The sequence below is a fragment of the Nannospalax galili genome, unplaced genomic scaffold, assembly GCF_000622305.1.
Source record: "Nannospalax galili isolate Female #2095 unplaced genomic scaffold, S.galili_v1.0 scaffold931, whole genome shotgun sequence".
Classification (NCBI taxonomy): domain Eukaryota; kingdom Metazoa; phylum Chordata; class Mammalia; order Rodentia; family Spalacidae; genus Nannospalax; species Nannospalax galili.
In genome coordinates, this window is record NW_008330062.1 from 1,315,306 (window position 1) to 1,338,531 (window position 23,226).

A 23,226-nucleotide genomic window follows, 5' to 3' on the forward strand; every position below is an offset into this window, starting at 1 on the left:
CTCTCCCTCTCCCTCTCTCTCAGGGTTTTCAGAACTCTACTGAAGTTTAAAGTTTAAAATGGGCTTCTGCCTCTGGCTCCAATGTCTGCCCCGTTCCCTGCGTCCAGTGTGGCCAGCCCATGTCTCTCTCCGACAGTTCTTCACCCCTCTTTACCTGGTGGCAGCCGAGAGACATGTGTCTTTCTCTGAGGTACAGCTACCCCCAGAACCAGGCTTAGGGGACAGAGGACAACCCCCCCCCCCACTTCCTTGCAGTGCTTTCCGCATCTTCACATCCTGGAGCCCAGATTTCCACTCTTGAATTTTTCACAGGTTAAATATAGCATCGGTTTATTAGAATCCAAAGTCCTGCATCTAACAGATTAAACTGACAACACTTCCATCACCACAAGGGCCCATGTGGCTTGAAGGGAGAGGGGATTTGTGGGAGTGATGGTGGAATGCACCCCCCACAGTTGGGGAGAAGGACCCAACACACTGAATATCTCCTTGCCCTCCTCCAGGGTTATCCGCAAGGCTATTCAATTTGGGGGTAGAAGTGGGGATCGATAGCCAAGGTAGGTGGTGGGTTTACAATACTCATTTGGCACGTTGAACTAAGCCAAGAGAAGCGCTCTGGTGCCCACCACAACCAGTAATTAATGCTACGTCCAAAGAAGTACATTGAAGTAAGGGGCAAAGTTGGATGCAGACCTCCTTTGGCACAATGAGTCCACCTAGCATGCAGGCCCGAGGTGGGGCTGGCGGGGTTTCTGTCCCACCTGGAAATGCAAAGCCACTTTTCTTTTTTACCAAACTCAAACCCTGGCCTGGTTACAGAGCGGGTGACTGGCAGGAAATATCTTCCAGGGTTCATAGTCCACCCAGTATGGCCCTGACTTCCCTGAAATCAGAGGGGAATGTCCAAAGTGAATTCCAGTTCTGTTGCTGGGCACACATTCTATGACAGATATTAACTGAGAGGGTGAATTGGAAGGTGGACTTAGTGTCCAAGCAGGTCTGCAAGAAGATCCAGGGAGGAGGGGGGACTTGATGGGGGGGGGCTTTAATCACAGGTGTGTAGGTGACCCTGACCTCACCCTTCCAAGCCCAGCCTCATTGCAGCTCTACTGTATATCTCCCAGCCATCACATTTACGCAGTATCTTAAAATAACATTTGTGATAAATGTGCAATTTAACTAATTTATGGTGCTATGATGTGCTCAGGGCTACATGCAAGATGAAAATCTTAAATGGAGCTTGAACAGCTCAATTCACAACAAGAAATCAATATGCCACATCTTAGCTATTCGCCGCAGTCAACATTTAGAAAAAAAAAAAAATACCAGGGATGTATCTTTAAGTTTTCGGCAGCAAGAGTTCTATAATTAAACAAAATCTTACATGTAAGTTAGAGAGGGTTGGTTATGGTGAAGACCCAGACTCTGGTATCTTCATGCTGTTTTCACTCTGTAAAAGGAAAAACATATGTATATTGATTACCAAGAGACAGCACTTCTTCCTAGGGTGCCCTGGGCTCAGGTGGAGGCCGGTCTTGGGGAGCTCAGGCCGGAGCCTCTGCAGCCCCCAAAGGATTGCCTCTCAGAGCCACACCACTACAGTCTGGTGGGCTTCACTGTCCCCAGACCCTGACCACCTCCAGTTCTACAATGTAACAAAATATATAAAGGTTAAGAAGGCCCCGTTAGCTGTCCAGCTCCATCTTGAGAGGGCAGAACTGTGAGGACACATAATAAGAATTGAAGAGAGAGAGAGAGAGAGAGAGAGAGAGAGAGAGAGAGAGAGAGGAGCTGATGAAAGTCAAGGCTGCAGTGCGCAAACCCCGTGTTCCAGCTGTTATCTCCAGAAATTTCCAAGTCATCTAATAAAAAGTAAAAAAAAAAATGATTTCAGTTTTTTTCAAATTCATCAGCACAGTTCTTTAGAAATAGGAAAATTGTGATGGTATTTATTTTGTTGACAATTTAGCTCAGAAACAATACACGTTGTGTTATAGGAAGCAATCATAAAAATGAAAACAGCAAACCTCAACACCACTCTTTAATAAATACTTTAACTTAAAAATAATAGCTATTATCCTTCCAGCTAATGGAGAAATTACCATTTTCACTCCACTGGAGAGTTATTCTTTTGGTAATAGAAACACTAACCTTCTTTTTCTCGAGGGATTTATTAGTAAGCACGTGTAATCTTTGGCAAAGGAAACCTGGAGGTACACTTCCCTCGGGACCAGTGCCAGTCAGTGCTTTCAGCAGACCTCAGAAAACAGAGGAAGGTTCTCAGAATTCCATGTGGTCCAGAGCCTTGGCAAGGTGCTGGGCCTTATGGGAAATGTGGGATGGTTGGCTCCCAATTCTCATTCATTTGGGGAATGCTACTGTTCTCTGTCTCTTAGCATCAAGCTACTAGGGAAAAAAGCTGTCTGGCAAAATGCTACCTTCCCATGTTTAGTGTGGCAGCCCTGTCCTGTCAGTGTAGAGTGTGAAACAGATACAGGGTTTTGTTTGCAAGGAGATTCTTACCCACTCCATTGAGTTCTACAAGCCAGCGGGGAGAGAAGCTGCTGAACTCCCAGATGCTGTTTTTCTGTCCCTAAGGATTTGACAGGAGTCACCCTCCCTCCCCCCATGATGACTCAAAGGTAAGCAAACCCTACCGTAATAAGTGGGCTCTGGGCTCCAAAGGCATCTACCCCAAAGTGCTATAGGATTGGGGACCACCTTCCCTACCTTGCCAAGACAACAGACGTGCCAAATTGTTGGTTAGTTGCCTGACAGTTCATGATGGCTGAGCCAGGCCCAGACAACTGAAGGCAGAGACTCAGTCCAGCTACAGATCTGGATCTCAGAACAGACTTCAATCAAAGCTGTTTCAGGAGGCTAAGCTGGAATGTCCATTTCCCACCTCTAAGTTCAAGAAGCCAGGTGCTTTAAAAAACTAAAATCTCAGCGGGGCGTGGTGGTACACGCCTTTAATCCCAGCACTCAGGAGGCAAAGGCAGGTGGATCTCTGTGAGTTCAAGGCCAGCCTGGTCTACATAGTGAGTTCTAGGACAGCTGGGGCTACAGGGAGACCCTGCCTCAAAAAGACCAAAAAAAAAAAAAAAATTCTCTGCCACCGCTGTATAATGTCATGGACTAATATATTAATAAATCACTCATAATGGCCGTGACAGCCAACAGGGTGACCCCTCTTTCATTTAACATGTGCAATTAGCCAACTCGGGAGTTAGGACTCATTGTTATTTACCAGCGAAGATCCACTGTGGCATTTCACAAACACTAGCCACATGTGGGTATTCAAATGTAAATTAAATTACAAGGTTTGGCTCTTAAATTGCACCAGCCCCATGTCAGATGCTGAGTGGCCACATGTGACCAGCAGCCACTCTTTGGGACATCACGGATCTAGAACATTCCTATTCTCAAAGTTTGATCGGTGTTGTCTATATGGTTATTGACAAAGTGGTTTCCCAAGCTGGATATCTTGCCTCTTGATGAAAGTATGATTCCAGTCTGAGTATTTCTGAGTCCTTCTTTTGCCAATATGGGTGCAGGCAACACATTCTCACATGCTAATATCGCTGATCAAAGCCAAGGACACACACAATTAACCTTGAGCATAAAATTATGAACAGAAGTGCAGGCATCGGTGTATGCAGTGGCTGCAAATTCGCCCTGCTGGTGATTTAGCCGGTCTGCAAACTCCAAAGCCCAAAAACCTAATGGATATGGCTGTGACCTTGCTCTGCCCTTAGCCAGTGATGAATCAGGCTGGGTCAGAGCTGCTGTCTTTGCACAAGGACTTAGAGACTTGGCAAGGGACCCTTGTAGGTCTCACCAGGCTCCTGTCTCCTCCCCCTTAGCCCCAGGAGGCTGTAGGATGGCTATTCTGTTTTCTTTTTCAAAACTAAAATGGGACTGGGACTGTAGCTCAATGGCAGAGCCCTTGCCTAGGAAATACAAAGCCCTGGGTTCTATTCCCAATACTCCCAAAAAGGTATAAAAAAAATAAAAAGAAAGTAGACTTTAATTGGGGGGCTATGTTTTAAAAATTACTGCGTTTCAACGTTTTTGCTTCCCTTTTTTCCCCCACAGCAGGATTCCAGGGACACATTTATGACCGTCATAATTGTGAATTAGAGATCTCCCAGGCCAAGTGAAATGAAATTATGAGAAACTGAAATCTGGTTTAATTGGAGCATTTATAGAAAAAAAGAAGTCATCGTGGCTGCTTCCTTCCTTTATGGGGCTGTTCGATTCACGTCCGCACCTGTGTCCGGAGCTGGGGCTGGGGAAACTTGGGTCAAGAGAGAGCCAGAGGTTGAGGGAGAATGAGATAGGTGTGTCAGGAAGGAGTCATTTCTTAGTTTAAAAAAAATGGAGGTACAGTCGCCAGAGTTCCGCCTCAGTGACCATGAAACCGAGTCGGCAGACGCTGAAGGACCCGGCTCCTCAGAGCCTCATCAGGACTTGTCATTGCTCTAATGAATATCATTTAAATTGCTTTGTATATTGGTGGAGTTTGGATGTCGATTTAATTTGTGCATGTGTTTGAGTTCTTCTGCTTGGCTAGGCTAACTGAGAAGCGGGCGTCTAATGAAAACTGAGCTAGTGACAGTGTGATGCGTTCCAACCCAGTCAAATGGGTTTGAAGGGCTGCTGTGACAGCCCTCAAAAAGAAGTCGAAGCGGCTGTGGGAGGAGGATGAAGGGAGAAAAGAGGCTCTCCTGCTTGGTGTAGCTAAGATGGCCAGAGATGATCTGGCAGGCTCTTGTCTCAGCTCAGTCTTCAATCCAGGCCTGGGTCGGTTCAGCTGGGAGGAGGGATCTTGCTCCCCTCCTGTGGTTATGTGAACTGAACTGCAGAGGGTGACAGTGGTAGATGTGAGTCACAGCCCATCTTCCCAGAAGAGGCTGTGGCCAGAGCTCCCTGTTGAGAGACTATGAAGGGCTCTTCGTGGTTTGGACACCCAAGAAAGGAAAGCCCTCCTCCAAGATCCCAGGTCATCTTGAAGGAGAAGCACTTTGTCCTGATCACGTCCTGAGTTTCTCTCTCTCTCTCTCTCTCTCTCTCTCTCTCTCTCTATCTATCTCTATCTCTGTCTTCATCTCCCTCCTTCCCCCATCTCTTTCTCCCTTTCTCTCCCTCTCCCTCCATCTTCCTTCTTCCCTCCTCCATCTCTCTGTCTCTCTCTCTCCCTCTCTCCTGTCTCCTTCCCTCTCTGTCTCTCTCCTCCCCTCCCTGCCTTTGTCCTTCTGTCCTCATCTCCCTCCCTATTTCTCTCCCAATTTGTTCCTGTGTCTTTCCTGCCATCCTGAGAAAGAAAATCAGATGGAGTCCTCTGAGGCCCATTGATAGATGAGGCCCAGTGAGAGGGAGTGGTCTGGGCCCTGCTATGTCCAACAGGAAGATCAGCCAGCCTTCTGTGCACAGAAGCATTAGAAACATAAAAGCTGAGCATAAATTTCTGACACCTTCTCGCCCACCTTCAAAAGGTGTCCATTTGTTTTGTTTTTGAGACAGGGCTTCTCTGTGTAGCCTATGATAACCTTGAACCCGCTATTCGGCAGCCTCTAAGGTGCCAGGATGACAGGTGTGGGTAGCCTTGATTCTGGAACAAACTTAATTTTTGGCCTCTGTGTTTCCAGGAGAGCATAGGCCTTGGGTCTCAGAAGTCTCCAGCTTCCTCATAGGGTCCTTGGCACCCCCAGATTCTTCAAAGGGAAGTGCAGCAGTGAACTAGCCCAAGCCTGAGGGGTAGGAATCAGTGGGGCTGGGTGAGGGAGACAGGACCACACACACTGACTGCCTCGTTCTACTTCTCAAAGTCTTCAAAGTCTGACCACTGCACACACTGACTCTACCTTCCCAACATCTCCTTCTCTTCTCATTTGAATCTTCTCCGATATTGTCAATACTCATGTGATCAAGTTCTGTCTATGACTCAGAAAAAAATGATCACAAGCAAAATATGCTGTGGAACCCTGGATGCTTCCTCTGCTCACTAAATCCCGTCACTGTCTCCGTGGCAAGGCCCTGCAGCACCAACGGAACAAATTTCAGAAAACTGGGAAGAGATGGGCTCATTCCCTTGAGAGGTTTGGAGGCATCCAGCAGAAGGGCCCTGTCTTTGTAGTAGCCAAGAGCTAGGGTGGAAGACACATAGTACAGGGTGGGAAAGAAGGAAAATTTGGAAAGAATTGTTGCCTTGGGCTCTGGCACAAAATGGAGGGGTGCAAGAGGACAGTGACCTCAGGGTCTACATGGGGCTTTGCCACCATGATCCATGTGGCAGGAGTAGTGGATGATCCCAGAATGGAGGCCTGAGGTTTTATCTTGATTGGTCTGAGGAACCTCTGTGAGCCCAAGGCATCAAAGACACTGTTAGTCTAGATTCTTAGATGGGGTTGACCTGCATGTCATGTGCCGACAGTCACCTCGTTAAGGATCAGCACCCAGAAGAAAATACCTAAGCTGTTCTGGCCTCAAAGGAACTTGGTGTCAGCTAGAGAGAGGAGTCAAGTATGGGAAACAAGCATCGAGCAAATGACCTCGTATACTAGATACAAGACTGGCTGAGAAACAGAAGACGACGGGGTCAAGCATCGCACCTTCCCAGAGCCTGGCTGTGAGTTGTTTTAGTGGGAAGAGCCCTGAGCTAGACCTTGAAGGATGGATAAGTCAGGAGACTACAGTCAGGGGAGGCACTGGTAGACTTGCCTTGCCCTGGATAGGAACCACAGTCTTCCTCCTGGGAGTGCTTAGAGATTTCTGGGACCAGTGGCATCACATTCCTAGAAGAACCTTCAAGATGCTCCACAGTGAGATGTTGTTGTGGCCATTTTAGTGATAGGTATTTGTTTTTCTTCTGTTCCAGTATGTCTTTTCTTCTTTTTATGTGCATGAGTGTATCGTCTGCATGTATGTAAGTGCACCTGTGTCGTGCAATGCCTGAGGAGGTCAGAAGAGGTCAGAAGTCAGATCCCCTGGAACTGAAGTTATAGATGGTTTATGGACGTTATCAGCCACCATGTGGGTGCTGGGACTCAAACCCAGTTCCTCTGCAAGAGCAGTCAGTGCTCTTAACTGCTGAGTCATCTCTCCAGCCCCTGTTTTGCCTCTTGTTTTTGTTTTTTGTTTGTTTGTTTGAGACAGGGTTTCCCTATAGCCCCAGCTGGCCTGGAACTCACTATGTAGATCAGGCTAGCCTCAGTCTCATAGAGATCTGCCTGCCTCTGCCTCTCAAGTGCTGGGATCTAAGGCATGTACTACCACACCTGACTCTCTTTTTAAAAAATATTTATTATTTTTATTCTATGTGTATGAATGTCTTGTCTAAATGTATGTAAGTACATCTGTGTCATCCAGTGCTAGGGAGGCCAGAAGAGAGTGTCAGATCCCCTGGAACCAAATTTACTAATGGTTGTTAGTTGCCACATGGGTGCTGGAAACTGAACCAGGTCCTCTGCAAGAGCAGTCAGTGCTCTTAAGCATTAAGCCATCTCTTCAGTCCTTCTTTCTTTTGCTCTAGATCCAGGGTCTCACTTGGTAGCCCAGACTGACTTGGAATTCATAATCTTCCTGCTTCAGCCTCCTAAGTGCTAAGGTTACAGGCATGTACCACAACGCCCAACTCACCGGGACTTTTCTCTAGGATTTTAATACCACAGAGTCTTTGCCTTTTCAGAATTGCAGGGTTTGGGTAAATAAACTCAGGAAACCATGCTTGCGTTTTTAAGGTTTGGATACGGAGTGTCCCTACAAGAGTGATGTGTTGAAGCCTTGGTACCCAGTTGGTAGATGCAATCATTTCAGAACTGAAAGGTTGTGACTTCATCAATGGTTACGTAATGTGACAGCATATTGAGACATGGGGCCTTCTCAGTGGAAGTAGGTCATTGTAGGTATGTCTTAAAAGAGCTGCCGCTTGTTCTGGCCATTTTCCGTCTCTCTTGTCTGCTCCTGGCCAACATGGAGTGAGCAGCTCATGCTCTACAACCCCACATGCTCTTACTGCACATCAGTAACTTCCTCGTTACTGTAACAAAACACTTGACAGAAGCGATTTGTGTTAGGAAAAATTTATCCTGGCCCAGAGTTGCATGGAATTTCAGTCCTTCAGAGCAGAGAAGGTATTCTAGTTTGCTTTTCTGTTGCTGTGATAAACACCATGAGCAAATGTAAGCTGGGGGAGAAAAGGTTTATATCATCTCACACTTTCGGGTTGCAGTATGCCCTTGCCAAAGGTCAGGGCAGGAACTGAAGTAGGAACCACAGAGAAATGCAGCTTGTTGTCTCACTCCCAGGCTCCTGTTCAGCTGCCTGTCTTCTGCCTCCCAGGCTCTGCCCAGAGATGGTACCACCCACAGTGTGAGTTGCCCTCCTGCATCAATCAAGAAAATGCCCCATTGGACACAGCCACTGGCCAATATGTTGGAGGAAATTCCTTAGTTGAGATTCCCTCTTCCCAGGGGTGTCAAGTTGACAACCAAAATTAGCCAGCGTAGAAGGTGCAGTCGATCAGTTCTACCTTGGTGATGGGAGCTTGAGCTAGAAGCTCCTCACTTGGTGGTGGACCAGGAAGAAGAAAGAAATCTAGAACTAGGGGCTGGGCTTTAACCATCAAAAGTCTATCTCTAGTGAGCCAGGCCAGGTCCCACTTCGTCAGACCCACACAGCCTTTCCTCCTCAACTAGTACCTTAGCTGGGGAACAATAATAAAAAACATGAGCCTGTGGGGGACATTCCACATTCAAACCATACCATGCTTCTGTGATCGTCTGCCTCATCTGAGACCCAGAAGCCCTGATCCAGACAGTCTTGGACTGAAACTCTGAAACCATGAGCAAAAATAATTCTTTTAAAGTGTTTCAGGGACTTTCCCCAACAACAGAAAGCTGAGTCAAATTTTTGGACATATACATCCATTTTCTTGTGGGTACAGGGGGCATGGCTTCCCAAATCACACACAAGATTTAGTGGTAAATCTCTGGAAGCACTCACAGCTCGAAACTGACTTCTAAAACTTGCAACTCTTAGGACACTGGCTGCTTCCAGGGTCAAGGGGCCAGAGGCACTCAGCAAGGTGTGGTCAGCAGGAATTGGCTCAGGGTCTTCAGCCACAAAAGGAATTTTGTTTCCTATAGCTGGAGTCTGGGAATAATGGGTTTCAGGCACAGCTGGATGGGGTATTCAACGATGGTAGGAATCTTTGTTATCTCTTTATTTCTCCCTCTCTTTCTCTGCTTTCTTCTGGAAATTACGTTTTGTTTTGGCTCGAAAAGAGCTTAGATCCACAATTGTGAGAGGAGGCCTGGCTAGGGTTTTCATTGACCAGGACTAGACTGGTCCCTACTCTAGACCAACCTTGGTGACTCTGATCACGGCTCAGCACAACCTGCTTCTAGACCAAATACAAGAGACCTCAGGAGCCCCAAGGTCAGGTTCAAGCAGTAAACATAGGGTTCCAGCTCTGGATGAAAGAAGCCGTGATAATGGACCGGTGTACTATGTGGCCCCCTGTACAATGTATGGCTTCGGTACTCCACGTTTAAGCACCTCACATGCCTTAGGGAGTAGAATTCTGATGAAGGTCCTCAGTTTTTAAGGAATCAGTAAAGAGAGTCCTAATCAGTCTCCAGGCTTACCACAGATCCCAGGAACAAATTCTCCAGAGGAGTCCGCCACACTCTCCTTCTCTACTGTCCAGAACTATCCTGGAGTAGGCTGCACTGAGCTTGGGGACTCTGGTAATTGTTTCTTAATGGATATCTCAAGGTCAGTGCCTTCCAGTGGCCTTCACAGCCCTAAGGCTGGCGTTATATCTGTTGTCACTTCCTAGACCCTGGTATGAGTGAAGACTAGAATTTTTGGCTTTGTCTCTTTGACATCTGAACTGAGCAGAGACTTTTTATGTGATAGAATTGCAAAACGTGGTCTGTAGACTGACCTGTAGCGGTGTTTGACCAGAGCTACCAATTAAGACAACAAACAGTTAAAAATTAATTGCCAAACTTTGAAAATTGTGAGATTACATACCACAGACAGATTTTTAGCATATCTGGATGTCACCTTCCTGAGTGACAGACAGCGGCTAGAATGCCACAGCCACTGCCCGCCCTAGACAGGGCGTGGGCTTTCTGTTCAGCCACTGTCCTTTCTGTTTGCTGTTGATCCTCCTGGCTGGACTTTCCAGAAGTGGACAAGAATGTGATTTGTTGGGGTTTGTGACCCCAAACTCATAGCTAGGAGGGGACAAGGTGACAGAAAAGGAAGCCAAGCGCCAATGCATTAGGAAGTAAGTTACATACAGAGCTGGGAATGTTGGTAGATAGTGATGCGGTTACCTAGCAATGCGCATGGGTCTGAGTTCTATTCCCAGCACCCACCCCCCACACTGATGATAACTACCAGGAGAAAGACGAGGAAGATGAGGACGAAGTGTCAGGAGAAATATAAGTTTGAGGCCAGCTTGGGCTATCTGGAGAGACCCTATGTCAAACTCAAAAGAAGCAGGGTGCCCAGGAGGCAACTGGGACTCAGTCTCCTAGAAACCTCTAAAGGAGGGTGTAGGGAAATCTGTGCCTCTATTTGAGGCACCACCAACTGCTATCACTGGCTGAGCAATGCCTCTTTACTGCATGGGTGTGATAGGCTCCCACAGTCACAGTAGGAAGCCTCTGACACGTAAGGTCGTGATGAAGATGGAGAGATGTGAGGAGAGGGGATGGTGCCCACCACTTGCTGCATTAACTGCCTGTGTTAGCATCACACATCTTGATGTGGCAACAAAATAACTGACAGAAACAACTTCAGGAAGGAAGTATTTGTTTTGACTCACGGTTTCAGTCCCTCACGGTGGGAAAGTCATGGTGGAAGGAGCGTGTGGCTGGCCACTTTGCATCCTCCATCAGGAAGCAGAGAGGGGTGAATGCTGGTGCTCACCTGGCTTTCTCCTGTTAATACAGTCCAGGACCCCAGCCCATAGAATGGTGCCACCCATGCTTAGAATGGGGCCTCCTGCCCCAGTTAACCTAATCTAAATAATCCCTCACAGACATCCCTACAGGTTTGTTTCATTGGTGATACTAAATTCCACCAAACTGACAATCAAAATTAACTATCACAATGCTCATCCTGTGCTACTGTAGGCATTTATTCAAGGTGCATTCATTGACCCAGTGGGCAAGGTTCCAGGGAGAAGTGACCCCCACCCCCAAATTAGCAGTCCCCCCTGCCAGTGGGCTTGGAATTCCTACCTCTCCCTCCTCGCCTACAGTTTCTTCTAATCCTGAGCTACAATTCAAAGGAGACTAGGGCCCCGAATGCCTCACTCATCCATTTTATTTTATTTAGTTATTTAATTATTTACTTATTTATGTGTTTATTACCCATCTAGTTCCAGAGATAACTTAGGGCTTCTGCACAGCTCATTGATTGCCTCATTGCTGGTTAGAAACAGAGAGATTGGACGGGTGGGGGGGTGGGGGGGGTGGATACATTGAGTAGGAGATCCGAGGGAGCTGTGAGACACAGGAACCTGGCAACTGGCTACAGGGTGCCACATCCTCACCTTTCTTGGTCTCTCAAAATGATGTCGTGCAGAAATTGGCTCTACACAGGAAGTCCCTCCCACAGGAAGTCTCATACTTGACACGGGACACAATTTTCCCTGAACAGTGAAGACGGAGCACAGCAGTCTGGGAAGGAGAGACGATGGTGCTTGACCGTGTGTGTTTTCTGGTTCCTCGTGATTGCTGTGGAGGGTAGCAGTGGACAGTAAGTGATGAGTGTGTCATGCTGAGAGGGAATGGGCTCCCACAGATCTAGCAACTTTGCACAGCCTTAGAAGCCTTTCGTGCATGCCCACATCCTGCGCCCCTGTTTCCATGTGTGAGCAGGTATGTCCATTTCCTGCATAACAATGACTTGTCACAATGTGAACCTCAGAATCCGTAAGAATTAAGAAAGAATCAAGGTGGGGACAGCGGCATGAAGAGTCTAGAGGTGAGTTCCCATTCCCATCCCCCTAAGAGAGCCTTGGGGGGAGCCTGCAGGTACTGAAGTTCTAGATCTTTAGTTCCCTGGAGGGGGAAAAACTTCACCCCACTTTCCCAGTCCCACCTGAGCTGCCCAGTTCTGCTCGCCCAAGACATCCGTGCCAGGACTGCAATCAATTAGTCCAGAGGAATGGACAAAGGAGGTTACAGGAAATTAATTTCATTTGGATTTTTTTTCTCTCGAGGCCTTGCCTGGCAGCCAGCTCTCCCAACACCCACATGTCCACAGCCCAACTGCTCTGTCCATCAGCTCTTGTCCAACTTAGCTATTCATTTTATGTATTTTAATTTGGGCAGAACATTTATTTGGCTTAAATTTCCTTTTTGGGGGTTGGAATGTGCCTTGCACACACAGGCAGAGATGATCTGCTTAAATTTCGTCAGAAGGAGTTTAGTTTACAAAGATAGTAACTGAGCTATTAAAACCAACAACCCCTTTTAAAGCAAACAGACCATTAAAATATAGGAACAGTTTATGGCATAAATAAAATTGAGGATATAGATTATTTAAAGATAAGATTTTCAAGAAACAGGGATAAAAAAAACATTTAAATAATTTCTCCACGGTAATTCTTTTTTCTCAAAGTGAACTTCAGAATGCAAATGTAAAATTTAAAAAAACCCAGAGAAATACATTAAAAACCTATCTGACTAGAAAGACATACGAAAACGGCTTGACTAGAATACGTGAACTGTACATGATTTCTAGGGGGTGAAGTGGAGAGGTGGTAGAAACTATCTGAATTCATAAACGACAGCCTTTACCCAGCTCGTAAAACTACATTGTAGAAAAAGAAGCAAGACGTTCGTTTCTAGATCATTCTCCGGAGCTGACTGACAGATACAATAATTTTGTCCATTAGTCCGATCCATTGTCTTCTTTTCGGCACAGAAGTACTGTACCGGGGAGGTAGATTTCGCCTGCTATGCATATTTTAAGGGTTATTTGGCAACACGAGTGAAGCTAAAAGTAGCCTCTTAATCTAATTAATTGACATCCCTGAATCTTGCTTTCACAACAACACATGGTTTCATGTTCTGGGTTTTAGCACTTGTCAAGCTTTTTTGGAGAATGTTTTGGTCAGAATGACAAGATAATTTGTGACTGAGGCTCCAAGCTTCGAGAAGTGTTTAAGGCTATAATGATTTATTATCATCACAGAATAACAAAATTTACAAAGTGTTTCATCAGAATTTTTGAAATAAGTTTGCCACCATAGGCGAAGCAGGGAACTGGGGGTGGGCTGGGTTGGGAGACAGGGAGGGCTCAGAGTTCATATACAAACCCAGCCATGACGGATTGGCTGAAATCTCTCTATTAAATTTATCTCCGTGCGTTCCTTGGGAGAGAAAACACAGAGTACGTCAGGAGGACAAGGGGCGATAGGAGGCAAATGGAGGGAAAATTCAGCCTTCTCCCCCCCCTCCCCGAGTCTTTGTAAGCAGGAAATCCGAGTCCCCAACTCCACTTAGAACGTATACGTGGCCGCAGTCAACGATGAATTTCTACATTTTGGCAACGGTCAGAGTGAAAGTAGTCGCACTATCTATAGAAACTTTGAGACGGAGAACACTTGGAGTATGCTACTGAAAATGCAAAAAACACATTTCTGAAAGGATGAAATAATATCACTGAGTGACAGTAAATTAACATGCTGACATTTGCAGACTTTCAGAGCCATAAAAAGAAGTAATACAACATGACTAATTTGGACTTCTTTATATCTTTCCTGGGAGAGACAGCCGTGGCCCTCCCAGGCCACCCGTAAGGCTTCATCTCCTCTTCATCTCCTCTCCTCCAGGAAACACAGGAGACTTTAACAGCTCCCTGGGCTCAGTTGTGGCCTCCCCGGACTCTGGAGACACAGTCTTGACTCCCAACTTCCAAAGATGCTCCCCCAAATGTCATAGGAGCTTGCAATGGTGGGCACAGGAAACAGTGCAATTCCTGCCTGACAGCTTTTAGGGATACACTTCCTGACACGTGAAGGCCTATAGAACACCAGGCCTGGAGAGCCCTGGGCACACAGAGCACCGATGGGGAAACGGAGGCACAGAGAAGGGTGTAAGTTCCCAAGTCATTTCTCTTTCTCTTGAGCCATGAGTCTGTCCTGAAAAGATCACCACCAGCAGTAAGTAGGCCCCCCTTTAAACCTTTTTACCTCTAAAATGAGCCTGCATGGTGCTTGGCACCCAGAAGATATAGAAAAAAATATTGGCTAAAATGATTTAAATAAATGAGTGAGGGGAGCTGATTCTTCTCAGACCTGTATACTCAAGCTCTCTGCCTCCCTAAAACACATTAACATAGCCAATCCCTCCCTTTCTCAGATTTTGAGTTTCTGTGAGAAGAGGCCAGTCCCTGACCATGGCAGTTCTTCTGCCCTAAGCTTCTTCTATGAACGCCACTCTCCTCCAGACAAACAGGGAGTCTGCACTTCAGCCTCCCCACACTGTCCTAGGCCTGGGAAAGGTCCATAACCGGCATCTTTCCCTCCTGCTGGGTGTCCTGCTTCTGGAGAAAGGCTCTCTAGAGATGAGCATATGTTGTAAACCCCTGTGAGGCCTGGATTATCGCCTGGACCTCTGTGCATGCAGAAGGAGGTTGCATCGCTGCTAAGGCTCAGCTCTGAGCTTTTTGGATACCGCTAGTCCCAAGGGTAATGAATCTCCCCACATCTGCCCACCAAAGAAGAGGGACAGACATGGGACAAACCTTTCAGAGAGTGTCACCTGACTGCCTGCACTTGGGAAGTATGCCCAGGGTAAGAGATGACTAGACTGGGACATGTTAGTGGGTGTGGGGTACCTAAGCTGAGGCGGGAAGCCAGTGTGTCCCTGGTTGGGCCCAGAAGTGACCAAAGGCATATCAGCAAAGAGAGCCCAGGCCCTGAGCTCTGCTCATATCAGATACAGAGGCTGCAGGAGGCTCGCATCTATCCTCTTTGCGCTTTGGCCTAGAAATTGGCTTGGTGCAGGCAGGAGTCTACATTAGAGACTCATATCTTAACACTGGAGAAGTTTTTTGTTGTTGTTGTTGTTGTTGTTGTTTTTTCTTGAACCAAGTCTTACTAGGTAGTCCAGACTGGCTTGGGACTTGTAATCCCCCTCCTCCTGAATGCCAGAATCACAGGTATTGCATCACCACCCCACAAGCCCTTGTAGAAACCAACCTACTGATTGGAAATGAAGTCAGAGAATTTCCACACTCCGTATCTGACCTGGCCCCTAGGCATTCCATCTGGGATGGTTCAGTCCTGTGTGGGACCTGGGATTCTGGGATTCCTTCTAGAATTTTCCTAAGACCCTCAGCTTTGCTAATGTCAGGGCACGAGCCACCGTCTCCTCTTTCTTCTGAAAGTCAGCTCCTCTCCTGGCATAAGCATAGACAGCTGCTGTCCTTGCCTCCTCAGTTGGGCAACCAGAGAATACTGTCTCCCGATTCTTTCTTTTCTCCAGAGTAATGATCATATGGGCTCAGATACCAGGAAGAGGTGAGCCCCAGAAGACAGCCTCAGGGACAATTCGCGTCACTGCAGACCCAGGGATGCAGACCTCAGCCCATGTGCCTGGCACATGCATAGCCTGGCCATTTGTCACACGTACTTTGCCCGGCCTCTGCCTGGATAGTCTGAGGATTTGTGAGCCCTGGGCAGTGTCATGGGCAGACACTGTTATGAGGTAACATAAGTTGAGAGTAACCTTTCGGCAGAACGGTTTGAGTTAAAATAAAGGGATTGAAAAAGAGTACAATGACCAAAAAAATCTATAAAAATGCAATTGCGCTAATATAATTTTATCACTTATTTAAAAATTTAGTCGACCCAAAAGACTACCAAGTGTGAAATTAAGGAACAGCTCCTCTGCTTTTATGGAAATCACTCTTCCTCACTTGTCTAATAGCCTGATTTTGTCAGATCATTTATTTCCATGGTTTTAAAATGAGCTTGACAGACAGAATTTTATAACACCACTTTACTGCAAATAAGAACATCATTTTCGCTTATTAAAACTGAAGCTTAGAGAAAGCATTAAAATTAACAGTTCACTCTGCTTCAACCTTTTGAATACTGCCATGACTTTATGCCAAAGACTATGTGTAAGGAAGGATGGGCCAGTGTGTAAGGATGGAGGAGGTGGGACAGGACACACATCCCAGGCCCACTGGGAGTCAGGGAGGCCGCCTGTCCAGTTTGGAATGGCTGTGATGGTGCCACATGGAACCTCCCAACTGGGCCAATGAGATCCAGCCTCAGGGAACTGGTGGTAGGGCCCAGGGGAAGCCAGTGAAACTAGCTCCGTCTAAGCTGTGGGCAGTGATCTGCGCTGTTCTCTGGAGATGAAACGGACTGACAGCTGGACTCTCAGAATCTTCTATTTTATACCCACTTTCCTTCCTTCAGCAGATATGTCCTTCGTTCCAGCACCTAGGCACTTTTCCAGGCACTTAGGATAAAAGAGTGCGTAGTGAAGAAGAGCCAGGTGTGGTGGTGCATTTCTATGGTCCCAGGCCCCTGGGAGGCTGAGGCAGGAGGATTGAGATTTCAAGTCTACCCTGGGCCACATGGTGATTTCCAGGCCAACCTGGGCTATATAGGGAGACTCTTTGTCTCAAAAAATAAAAATAAAAAACTCCAGAGAAAGCAAAACAGCAGATAAGAATAACTCCTTGTTCTTGAGGCCCTTAGCCTGTCATTTGGGGAGACAGCCCTTTAGCCCCAGAGTAGACAGGTGTACTGCCGGTAATCTAGACTATGCAAAAAGACAAAGCAGGCCAGAGACATACGGATCCTAGGAGCTGCTTGCTGGACTAAAGTGCTGTGTCTCACACTGGGGAACTTTGTGCTGGGGTATGTAAGGCAGTCTATCCCAGCTGTTGTGGGCCATAGGCTCCTGAAGTCTTTTTCTGTGTCCTGTGGGTAAGGCCTGGGTTGGGGGCTTTATTGGACAGGATAATTGGGATATACATGTCTGTGTCTGAGAAAGTACACTATCTTTACAACAGGTCTGAAGGGCCAGGGAGCTAACCGACATCCCCAGAGCAGCGTCCAAACATGACTGATTGATAGGAACTGACATGTCTGAACCCAGCCCTCGCATCTTGGGTAGGATGCACCTAAAATGTGTTTCATGGGGTCCAGCCATAGGATTAAGCCACAGCTGCCCACTTGATGGATTCACAACCCTTGACTGGGTGTCTTCCCTTCCCCAGTCCCCACTCATCTCCCCATACACCTCCCAAATCAGCACCTTGACCTTGAATGCTTGCAGGCATGGTTGACAGTTTGGAGAAATGCAGCTACTGGCAGAGACCAATGATCAGATAGCTCAGATTGACGGCACCTGCTTGTTACTAACCTACCATTTTGAATCCACCACCTTCAGCACCATTGTTACTCCAGCCCCTTTTGTGGGACCATTCTGCATAGGAGTCCATCCCTGAGCCACTTGACTTGGAGTAAGGTAGGACAAACTTCATGGTTCTTTCTTAGCACCGCAGCCTCGTGACTCAGGGACTTTTGCTTCCATGCTGGCTTGGCTTGCTGGAGGTAGCAGCTCCTGGGACCTGTTTGACCCACAGAAGAATCTTCTTTCTTTAGGGTAGATGCTTCTCAGACACATTGGGTCCTCCAGACATTTGAAGCACTGTCACCCACAGGAGCACATATTTGATTATGTGTCTTTCGATGGGCCAGCCTGTTTCTTTTATGCCCCCATTCCTAACTTTGCCCCAGGTGTGTCTGTGTCTGTTTTTGACTTCACAGCACACAGCAGCCCCCACACCCCATAGAGCCTTCCTTCTCTCTCAGGACCTCAGTAAGCCAGACCCTCTGTGCCTCGGTTTGTGTCTTTCCCTCTGTTTATATCATCCTTCTTCCCTAAGGGAATCCCAGACATCCATCCAGGTGCATGTCTCAGCCTGTGTGGCCTTCTAGAGCTTTCCCACATGGTGGCCCCTGAAACCACTGAGCACTTTCTTGGAGTACTTGATACACCAAAAGCCATAGCCCTGGCATGTGTTTGCCAACCACTTACACAGTGTCCCCCACACACCCATGCAGTCGCCCGTGGTGAGACCAACAGTCTCAAGACCACAGTCATGCTGTGAGGGCAGACATATTGGGCAGGTGGCTGTTTCTTTATTAGGTACCTTCACAAAGTAGATAATCAAGAAATAACGGGGCTGGAGAGATGGCTCAGTGGTTAAGAACACTGGTTGTTCTTGCAGAAGACCCAGTTTTGAATCTAAGCACCTACATGGCAGCTAACAACTGTCTGTAACTCCAGTTCCAGGGGATCCAACAGCCTCTTCTGTCCTCCATGGGCATTGCATGACACGGGTGCACTTACCTACATGCAGGCAATACACGCATACACATAAAATAAAAATAATAAATAAAATAAAATAAAAATAATGAATGAAGGCAAAGGAATATATAGTTAAAAAAAACTGAATGAACATACTGGGTGCCTGTTGGCTGTGTCTGCTACAGTATCAGAGTTTCTGCCTGGCATGCCCTGGGGACACCTTCAGGCACCATCAGTCACTGCCAAGGCCCCCTGGGCAAACATCTGTCACTGCTTTGTGCTGCAATCTGCACACAGGTGGGTCTCCACCCTAGTCAGAGAACACCTGGGGGCTGGATCTTTTCTCTCTGGCACCCAGCAAAGGGCCTGCAGAGTTGATGTGGCTGAGTGGCAGGCAGGTGAGTGGAAGGCATATGTGGACTAGGCAGAGGTTTAAAGGGATTCCTTCCCAAACAAGCACAGCTAAAAACAAGGTACTTAGGGGAGTGTGAAGGAGCCAGTGAATCTCTCCAAGTGCCTCAGCCATTTGCAACCCGTGGGGCCCACTGAAGGGCTGGCTAAGACCTGCAGAGACTCAGCATTGGAGCCAAAGCTGTACGTGCTTGTAACCACACAGGGACTCCTAAATCTAGAGCCACAGCTCTACTGAGCTACTAAAAGCCCTGTGCCCATGCCCCCTCCATGCCATGGATGGACTGTCTTCTCATACCCTGGGCAGACTTGTCTCTTGCTCCATGGGTGCTTATCTGGGCTTCTTCCTAAAGCTGACAACAGAAAAGGGGTCATCTTCCCCATCCCCGATCACCCGGGCTGAAGGTTAGCACAGGGTAGAGGATCCAAGAGTGGGGATTATTTGGTATGTTAGGCTTTCCTTTGCTGTGACAAATTACCAAGGGAAACAGTGTAAACAAAGGTTTTTTGGGGGGACATGGTTCCATAGATGTCAGGGCAGGACCACCTGACTCCATTGCTGAGGGCCCGAGTGAGGGGTTGGGAATGTGGGGTAGAGGAGGCCGCTCAAATCATGCAGAGAGGGGCAGGGGAGGGCAGAGGGAGATGAAAAGTGGGGGCAGGGACAAGGTACATCCTGCAAAGAAAGGCCACAGTGGCTTCCTCCCTCCCACCAGGCCCCGACTTTCACAGTTTCTACCACTTCCCAGCAGTCCATTTAATTCCGAACCCACCAAAAGACCAGCCCATTGATGAGGTCCACACTCTTCCCAAAGGCCTCACCTTTGAACAATGGGATGGAGACAAAGTCTTCAACACATAAACCTTTGGGAGAGGAGATCCTTCCATATCTGAACCAGGACACCTGGTACTCTTAAATGTTCAGGCTTGATCTCTAGATGCCATAAGATACCTCTAGATTCCTATTACTCAACATGAAATGTCTCTATCGGCTCATGTGTGGAAGGCTGGTACCCTGTCAGTGGCACTATTTTGGGAGGTTCTGAACACTTCAGGGTGTGAGGCTTACCTGGAGGAAGTGGGTCACTGGTTGAGGGGTGCTCTAGTTTGCTTTCTGTTGCTGTGATAAAACACTGACCAAAGCCACCTTGGGTGGCAGGGCTGGAGAGATGGTTCAGGGGTTAAGAGTACTGCTCTTGTAGAGGACCTGGGTTTGATTCCCAGCATCCACATAGCAGCTAACGACCATCCATAATTTCAGTTCCAGGGGATCCGACACCCTCTTTTGACCTCTGTGGGCATTACATGACATGGGTGTACTTACACACATGCAGGCAAAACACTCACACACCTAAAATAAAAATAAATATTTTTTAAAAAACCAACTTGGGGAAAAAAGGGTTTATTTCAGCTTGCAACTTCCAGCCCACAGTCTGTCACTGAAGGAAGTCAGGGCAGGAACTCAAGGAAGGACTGCTAGAGGCAGGAACTGAACCAGAGTCCATGGAGAACCACTGCTCACTGGCTTGCTCCTCTGGCCTGTGCTCAGCCTGCTTTCTACTACAACCCAGGCCATCAGCCCAGGGGTGACACCACCAAGTAGGCTGGTCCCTCCCACATCACTCAACAATCAAACAATACCTCACAGGCATGCCCTCAGTCCAATCTAATAGAGGAAATTCCCGATTTGAGGCTCCCTCTTCCCCAGTGTGTCAAGTTGACAACTGAAGTCAACTATCACTAGGGTTGTGGGCTTTTGGAGGTTATATCAGACCCATGGTTCCTGGCTCACTTTCTCTGAATCCTGTCTGATAAGATGTGATTAGGAGCCTTATAGCTCACCACACCCATCACCATGATGTTCTGCTGAAGAGCACAGACCCAAGAAAGCATGAGCAAAATAAATAATTCCCCATTTAAGTTATTCCATCAGATAGTTTTGTTTTTCATACATGGTCTCTCTAACCCCAGATGGCCTGGAACTTACTGTGTAGACTAGGCTGGCCTCAATTTCACAGAGCTCTGCCTGCCTCTGCCCCCTGAATGCTGGAATTTGGAATTAAAGGCATGTGCCACTGTGCTCTGTGTCTGTCAAATAATTTCATCATAGTGACCCAACTTTTCATCCACTGAAGGAAGGCAGTCTTGTCCTTATGTGAACCTCACTGCTGCCACTGCGTCTAAGGGTGGGCTGCCGTCTCAGATACCTAAGAGTATCTGAGTGATTGTGGCACGGGAGTAACTGCACACTAGGAAGGGAGCAGTCATGGTGACGTGTGGCAGTAAAGTTTGGTTGGGAAGACAGTGCAGGTCTTGTGAGCCCAATGCTCTTGCCTTGCCGGAAGGAAAGGGTATAGCACTGGGTGGCAACAATATTAATCTGCAGTTAGGGCCAGGTAGGGGTTTGAAAGAGAGACTGTATCCCAGGCCTTCAATGGTGTCCAAACCCTCATTTACAATGAGGTGAGTGCTGAGGTGGGCCTAGATTTAATGGGGGTCCCAAGGCTGCCTCCCCCTCCTAAGAGCAGCTGAGCTTTCCAAGAACAGCTTCATGTGTCCTATCACAGAAGATGGGTGCTAGAGCCAGTCTCCACCCACCCCAGATGTGTGCTATTTTGATTCGCCATTGCTCACTGTTGAGAGTGAAGGGGAGCTTGAAAAGTTCTGGAGAATTTGTCTGGAGTTGCCTGGTGATGATCAGCAGTTGAAACTTTACCTCTTCAGATTGCCTCCTTCAGTCCAGGAAGAGATGGAACCAGGAAGCAAATTCTTTCTCTGTCTCCTTACGATGGTCAATCTTGATTATCAACTTGATTGAACTGAAGAACCTATAGATAGGTAAAGCATGTTTCTGAATGTGTCTTAGAGGGTGTTTCCAGAGACAGATCGTGAGGGCTCCGATCTAATTAATAGTTTAATGTGCTAATGATGGCATTGTTGGGAGGCTATTGTAACTTTCAGAAGTCTAGAAGAAAGGAGGACACTGGGGGTGTGTTCTTGGAGGCTGTATCTTCTCTCTCTCTCTCTCTATATATATAAAATTTTTATTTTATGTGTATGAGTGTATTGCCTGCATGTACGTGAGTGCACTTGTGTCGTGCAGTGCTGCAGAGGTTAGAAGAGGGTGTTGGATTTCACTGGAACTGGAGTCAAGGATGGTCTGTAGTGCCATGTGGGTGCTGGGAATCGAACCCGAGTCCTCTGCAGGAGCCGTCAGTGCTCTTAACCACTGAGCCATCTTTCGAGCCCTGGAGGCAGTATCTTTTAAATTTACATTTTAAATAATTATATATAATTGTGTGTGTGTGTGTGTGTGTGTGTGTGTGTGTGTGTGTGTACCAGCCATGTGTGTGTACAAGTGCCTGTGGAAACCAGACGAGGGCATCAGATACCTGGAGCTGGAGTTACAGGTGGCTGTGAGTTACCTGGGATAAAGGCTGAGAAACAAACTGGAAGAACAGCAATCACTCTGAACCCCTGAGCCATCCTTCCAGCCCCTTGGAGGCTATATCTTGTCTGGGCCCCTCTGTGTGTGTCTCTCTCTCTGCTTCCTGGCTGCTGTGAAGTGAGCAGCCTCTGCCACAGGATCCTGATGCATGATGCTCTGCCTCACCTCAGGCCCAAAGTAATGGAGCTGGCATTGGACTGAAACATCAGAGACCATAAGTCAAGTAAATCTTTCCTCTTTTGTTTTTCTGACCTATTTGCCGCAGTGATGAAAAGTCTGACTCACTCCTTTTCAGAGAGCCTCTGTAGGGCAAATCCAGGCTCTTTGTCAGGAGGAAATGGAACCAATATTCCTTGTGCTTCTGAGGAACCACCTGTTTGGTGCCCACCTCCCCAGACAGGGAGGCTCATATGTGGTTTCTGACTGTTATATTCCAGAAGCCTTCCTCAAGCCTTGAATCTCAGGAGGCTTCCTGCTTCATAGTTCTCCAGTTAGCTCCTCCTGCCTCACAAGGACATCTTGAGTGGTGAATTGGGTTTACTTGGAGAAGTCTGCTTCCTCCTTAGAAATGCCTTTCACAGAGCTGGTCAGAGCCCAGACAAGTGACTTGGCCCAGGTTACTCACACAGCCTTATAAGACAGGAATTCCACATCTCCAACATGTGAGAAAGTCTTTCTGCCTGTCATGGCCTGAAAATCATCTGTCTCCCAGAATCAGATCCGCTTACAGAACAGGAGCTTAGAAATGCATCCATTGTGGAAAAACAAAGAAGCGGGAAAGTCAATGCCAGGTTTGAGTCTTAGAGGGATTGAGTTGTAGTGTGTGTTATATTTCAGCACTGGGGACTGATGCATTCAGCCCCTCCCCCAGCCCACTCCACCAGGGTCTCAGTTCCCAGCGTATCACTGTTTCATCACACTGCACCTGTATGGCATAGTTTTGTGGTGATTCACTGCAGGCTCCACTGTGGGCTGCTCTGGGCCTGGGTCCCAAGG